A 6446-nucleotide genomic window follows, 5' to 3' on the forward strand; every position below is an offset into this window, starting at 1 on the left:
AACTGCATAAGCCAACAACCCAAACCTGCTGTTGCAGTAGAATGTGGGTGTAAGAGGCGGGATTGAGAAAAATGCTACCCATAGTGCAGATAAGCCTAAACCAGACCAAATTTTACTCAATTTCCTTAATCTACCATATAGTTTTTTTGGATTGGTTCATTTTGCTTCTTTTGGGATTTATTGGTTTCTTTATCTGCTCCAATATCCTGTACCTTTTCTCACTTAAATTGGAGACATTGTATTGGAACTGTTCCCCCCCCCCCCCCGTTATTTTGCATATGGAGCAAAAACACACGTGTTTTCCTATTATTCCTTATCTTTCTGCTCTTCTAGCCATTCTGATTCATTTTGGCCTCTTCAACTTAAACAGTTCTTTTTCTTTTTTAATTTGCTATTATCTGTCTTTTCTGTTTAGCAAATTTTCCTTTTGACCAGTGTTCTTTGAAAGATCCCTACAAAAAATGCCGAAAATAGGGACCTGGATCCCGTATGTAATGATTAAATAGTGGGAAGACTTGCCTTCAAGAAATTCTTGATGCATTTTTGCATCTTTTCTCATTAATATTGTTATTACATCAAAAATCTAAAAAGTATACATACAACCATCATTTTTTCTCATAGCTTAATTTGCTCCAACAGCTCTTCATACTTCAACCTCTTAGATAAAACATTTCTCAATCATATTGACCATATTGAAGTCAAGTTATGTTTTCACAGAATTTTTAGAAGTATTTAATACCAGGCAGGGTATAAATCAACTGTTATCTCATTAATATTGTTATTAATTATCCCATTATTGTAATTTCTTAAAAGTGTTAATCACTTAATGGTATTATAGCATCTTATATATTTTTGTCCAAGTCTTCATGATCACGGAACTACTGTTCATTGCTGTATTGTCTATTGTTCTCATATTCCTGCTTTAAAAGTAGAAAAAGAAAAAGATTCTTCTTTACTGTAGCCAACCTAGTCCCCAAACATGGGTAAATATGAATCTTAAGAGCATCTAATTCACTAATTATATCAAAAGCACAGCCATAGCAATGGTCAACAGTTCATAATAGAATGCTAAAAGAACAGAAATATTACCCCAGCTTCACAAGCAATATATGCTGGCACAACTAATTAAGTGCCTTAACTTTGGGATGGTGATTCTCATTCACATCAGTGATTGCCTGAAGAGATCTGACATGATTTTCCGGACAGATTAACCAAAAACAACTCATGTTCTCTCAGGCGGTCTCACTGTATGACTTATCAAAAATATAGGCAAGATTACATTGCATTCTTTCCTCACTATTGAGAAACGGGAACTATCCTTAATTTCTCTTACATCCCTCCCCACAAAAGTATATTTAAATATCTTTCAATTCATATTCAAAGACAAAGAAGACTCTGAAGTCCAGGAAAGGTCTTGGCTGCTCAGCAAACCAATCTCTTTGTTTATATATACCAGCTTACAACTTAGCTATTTTTTTACATATCTCTCTTGAATGCAAAGATATGTAAATCTGGACCTGGGGACATCTTGTTCTTATTTCAGTCTGGTTGACAAATCAGAGTATTCTGAAGTGAAAAAGCAATATTTTGAGATAGTCTCATATAAATACTGACTGATTTAGAAAAGCCATGTTTAATCCATTGTTATGATTTTCATGGATTGGTCTTAGGTTCAAAGTTCAAACACTTCTGATTTTAAGTCTACTTTTTAAGGGTAAGCCGCATTGGCTGAACTGTAGGTGAAGTCCAAAAATGTGATTTCTAAACTCAAGCACATGGAGATTTATGCTGCATATTCATTACCAGTTTTATAACAATCAAAGCCATCCATATATAGTCGAGTAAAAGTGAAGATATATGCAAATACTGCAGCATTAAAACGATATTTGGGATTTTGATCTGCTTGAAGCAAATTGTCAGGGTCATGAAGTTCAGGTCTTGTGGGATCTAGAACAAGAGGGATGACTGATTAGGATTAAAGTGTAACATAAACAAGTCAGGCATGGCATTTATCTTTTGCGAGATAGTATAAATATATCCTTATTAAGCACAGAAGTCTATTTGCTTTTTAAACTGGTGGGATTTATTTTATTGGTGGTCTTAAATAAAGATGAATAAGGAATGTCTCTCCTGTTATACCACCCTGAATTCATGGGAAGATTCTGTCTCTTATTAAGCTATTTTTTGAACTAATTCTTTTGTTAGTTCATGGCTTTTTTAAGAAGCTTGCTTTTAGATGTTATAATTCTCCCATAGTATTGGAGACCTCAATCTCTTTACAGCAACCAAATCTGATTATGATTTTATCTTTCCTGGTATATCCTTCCTAACATTTTATTATCCTCAAAACTTGAGTGCAAGATCCTATTTTAAATGGATACCAGAGCTGCAATGGCAAGGCTTGAGATAAGGTTTGGATTGTAATCTAGCTAGTGGTCTGATAATGACAGTTTTATAAGGCAAGTGCTCCTTGGCTTTTTAATCAGATATTTAAAATATCTTTACTCAAATTCACTACAAGATCTTTAGTAGTACAAATATTTCCTCTCCTTCATACTTGTCTTGTTTTTGTTCTGCACTTCATATCAGTATAAAGGGAGGAGGAGCTTAATTAAATTAGTAGCTGCTTAAACTCCATTAAGCTGAGGATGTGGGACAAGGTGAAATAAGTTGTGAATTTGCTTTCTGAAATACTCTGACTCATGGGAGAATTGGTTATGGACAACACAATGTGAAATACTAGGGAGCAAAACCATTGAGCTTCTTAATCATTTTGAAGAGAAGATGGACCACTATATTTTAATTACCATTAAAGTAACTGTAGTTGGAACTTTCCAAAACAACAAAAAGAGTAATACTCTTGAGTATTATGCTTCATTTTCCCAAGTGTAAGATACTGAGTTTAGAAAACCCAGTGCTTCAGTAATGCAAGTGCTAAATTGAAGGAAAACATGGAGATGTACATGTAAGGGATTCATAGCTAACAAGTGCATGCTAAAGTACAATTTAGATCTAACACAATGTGAAAATGCCCATTGTGGGCTGCATGTATTCAATTCAAAGCAAAATTTAAAAATAGATCATATAGAAGTGCTCTAAAATGAAAGCTGAAATCATTTTCTATCTAGTACAGCGCCCACTGTCTTTACAGAAGTAGATGCAATTGAACTAACCTATTTCATGTAATGCTAGCTTTTACACCTTTTTCTTTAGTGCCACTTCTCCACTTAAATCTGAAGTTTGAAGAACTATTCCTTTGACTTCTTTGGTGCATCATTATCGTTCTAAAAGTAGTTTCATAAATGAAGGGGAGATATTGTATTTTGAAATGCTTAACCACTGAGAAGTGATTTCATATTTTTGAAGCCTGCTGATGATGCCGTGGGTAGTATAAAAAGCTACCGCTGTGTCCACATGTTCAGTTATTAGGGATCTGATAGAAATTTTTATGAAACTAATTATTAATAATTAAGCTTAATTATTGCAGCTTGTTCTCAATTTTACATGATTGCTACTAGGACCCTCAAACCTTTTAATTATCTTCTAATAAATATATACATAAGCACTTTGACTTTTCAGTTTTGGAATGAAAGAACATACGAGTAGGGCAGCACAGCACCATGTTGTATTTTTATGATTTTTTTGAGTCAAACACTTGTGTACATTGAGAGGAGGAACCAAATCCTTTTAGCCCACATACTTTCATGACCTACCTTAGAGTCTCAATTCAAATGGTTAGGCAAATGTCTTGTCTTGAATATTCTACCCTTTCCAGTATCTGAACTTACATAATGTTGAACGTAATATTAAATGAGATCCCCCTCTTTAAATGGTCAAATTGGTTAATTGGTTTATCTGCCACCTTACCAAAAGAACACTGAGGACAACTTGCAGTTTAAAAACAGTGACTGGGAAATTCAAAGTAAAAAAGCTAAAAACAGTTAAAACATGAATATTAAAAAGACCAGTAAAGGCCTGGCAAAAAGATGTATTTTTTACAGGTTTACTAAGAATATGGAATGGAACGGAACTTAAAGCAATTTCCATGAGTGATGCAGGAGAAAATCTTTTCCCATGTGCCTGATAGCAAGATTTTGTGACCAATAGGGATTGTTGTCTGAAAGGCCTTCTCCAGATCTTACATCAGGTTTTTAATGGGAGGCAATCTATCAGCTGTATAGCTTTAACCCCTTTAAATTGTCATGGATAACACTGATAATAATTTGGAACTTCCAATCAACCAGAGAAGGGGCTACAGAATCTACCCCAGATACATCCTTTGGTACAACTTTTGTATATCCCAGGGAATATTGGAGCTGGGAAAGACTAAAAGAGGCTTATAAATTGCTTATTCTAATAAGAATGATAAGGTCAAAAGTTATTGGTTGTTCCTCATGTATTTAAGAATTAATTTTTACCCTCAGCTGGGGTACCTCTTAGAAATCCTTTTGCAGGTTGTATCCAGGTCTTTAAGAAGTCAGTGGAGCCCTGGGTCTTGGGTTGTTGTGCCCTCTTCCCTTCCATAGACTGATGCTGTTTACAACTTTACCAAGGCAAGGCTAAAGTATGTGAACAAGAGATTTCAGAGTTTATTTTGGCAGTTAAAAGTACAATACTTGAGTCTGGCTCTGTGCTCCATTTGATATGGTGTGCTGCCATCTATAGGACTGGGAATCCTGGTGTTTATATGTTTTAAGCATAGAATTTCATGGAATCAGATAATGTCTCAAACAGAGTAGAGGGGCAGAGTGAAGCAGGAAGGAGTGATCCATAATAAACAAACTCCACTCTTGATTTTGTCAGATGGGAATATCAGTGCTGGCCATAGGTTCAGTTCTGTTCTCCAGTAATATTCGGAAATAGCCTATCGCCAGGGAGCCAGAAGAGAGTAGCAAAATGATGCCTCTTCTCTTAAATAATAAAAGCAGTTTTTTTATTTAAAAAAATGGACATGGGAAGTCCCTTGGTAGCAGAACCAGTGGGACAACTTCAATGCACCCAGGGATGACTAAATAGCAATAAAGAAGTGCCATAACCCAGGCCTCTTTCCTGAAGAACCCTGTCTGAGGCAGGGGCTAGCAAAGTCCTACAATATGCAGACAGATGCCTCTATGGAAAGCAGGCCTATGGTCCCAGCAGCTAGAAAGGTGGAGTATGCCCACAGCAGCTTAAAATGACCAGTTGGTGCTGGGCAGATGTCACTCCCAACTGTACCAGCAACCACATCATTGATGAAGCTTTCCATATCATGTCAGGAGGAAAGAAGAGAAGTTAAAGGTAACTATAAACTGCCTCAGCTAAGGGCTGAGGATCAGACAAAGGCAACATCATACCAAATAATTACTGGGGATATTCTTTCTGCAGTTGGCGGGATGAGGCTATAAAACAGTGTTTCTCAACCTTGACCATTTTAAGGCATGTGGACTTCAACTCCCAGAATTCCACAGCCAGCAATGCTGGCTGTGGAATTCTGGGAGTTGAAGTCCACATGCCTTAAAATGGTCAAGGTTGAGAAACACGGCTATAAAATATCTTTGACTGACTTAGCCTTAGGATCACTCTACAGCAGTGGTCCTCAACCTTTCCAGCTTTGCAGACCGCTGGGGAGAGGGAGGAGGGGGGAGAGGTAATGGTTTTAGGCAACCGGCAGGTGCGCGCGCTCACACGCGCAGCATTTACACAGGCGGCGGGGACTCTCGCACGTGTGAAGCTCCATTTGCGCCCGCCGTTCACAAAAACGGAGCTTCGTGCACACACGCACGAGTGCCCGCCGCTCGCGCAAATGGAGTTGCGCGCGCGCGCTTGCTTCACCACTTTGCGCGGCCCGGAGGTTGAGGGGACCCCTGATTTAGAAGGCCTTGAACTTGTAACTCGGGAGATTTCATCCACTTGTTTACAGCATTTTAACATCGTTCTGGCGGGGAAAATAAGGTTCTTTGACCATATGTTAGATATATCGTATTCTTTATAGTTGAACGTAACTGTGAGCGACCGCGTTCACATTTAATCTCAGCTGAATCTTTTTCTCAGAAACGACTGCTGCCGTGACAGGGAAAACTGAACGTGAAGAAGCTACCCCGCTCGCTTTTAACGTTTTCAAATTCCCCGTCGGACCTTCTTCGCGCCTTTGCCCGAAAGGCTCTGGGTCTCGCGGCGGCGCCCTTCGTGAAACGTAACGGGTAACCTTCCCGAGTTGCCTAGCAACCGCGAACGCCCCGGACTGCATCAATCAGCAGGCGATGGAGTAAACAAAAAAGCACATGGGCAGCTACGGCGGCGAATCCCCGAGTTGGGAGGTTTATTACGCCACCAATGGAATGTGAGAACGGGCACAGGGCTGGATTGTGAGGCGGAGAAGATTCCGGTCGCAAGGAGGGCGAGAGACGCCCTGCTTTATGCCGGCTTTAAGAAGTAACGGGTGCATGGAAAGCTTCCATAAATCGGAT

This window comes from Protobothrops mucrosquamatus, unplaced genomic scaffold (genome assembly GCF_001527695.2).
Source record: "Protobothrops mucrosquamatus isolate PMUCROS unplaced genomic scaffold, P.Mucros_1.0 scaffold815, whole genome shotgun sequence".
Taxonomy (NCBI): domain Eukaryota; kingdom Metazoa; phylum Chordata; class Lepidosauria; order Squamata; family Viperidae; genus Protobothrops; species Protobothrops mucrosquamatus.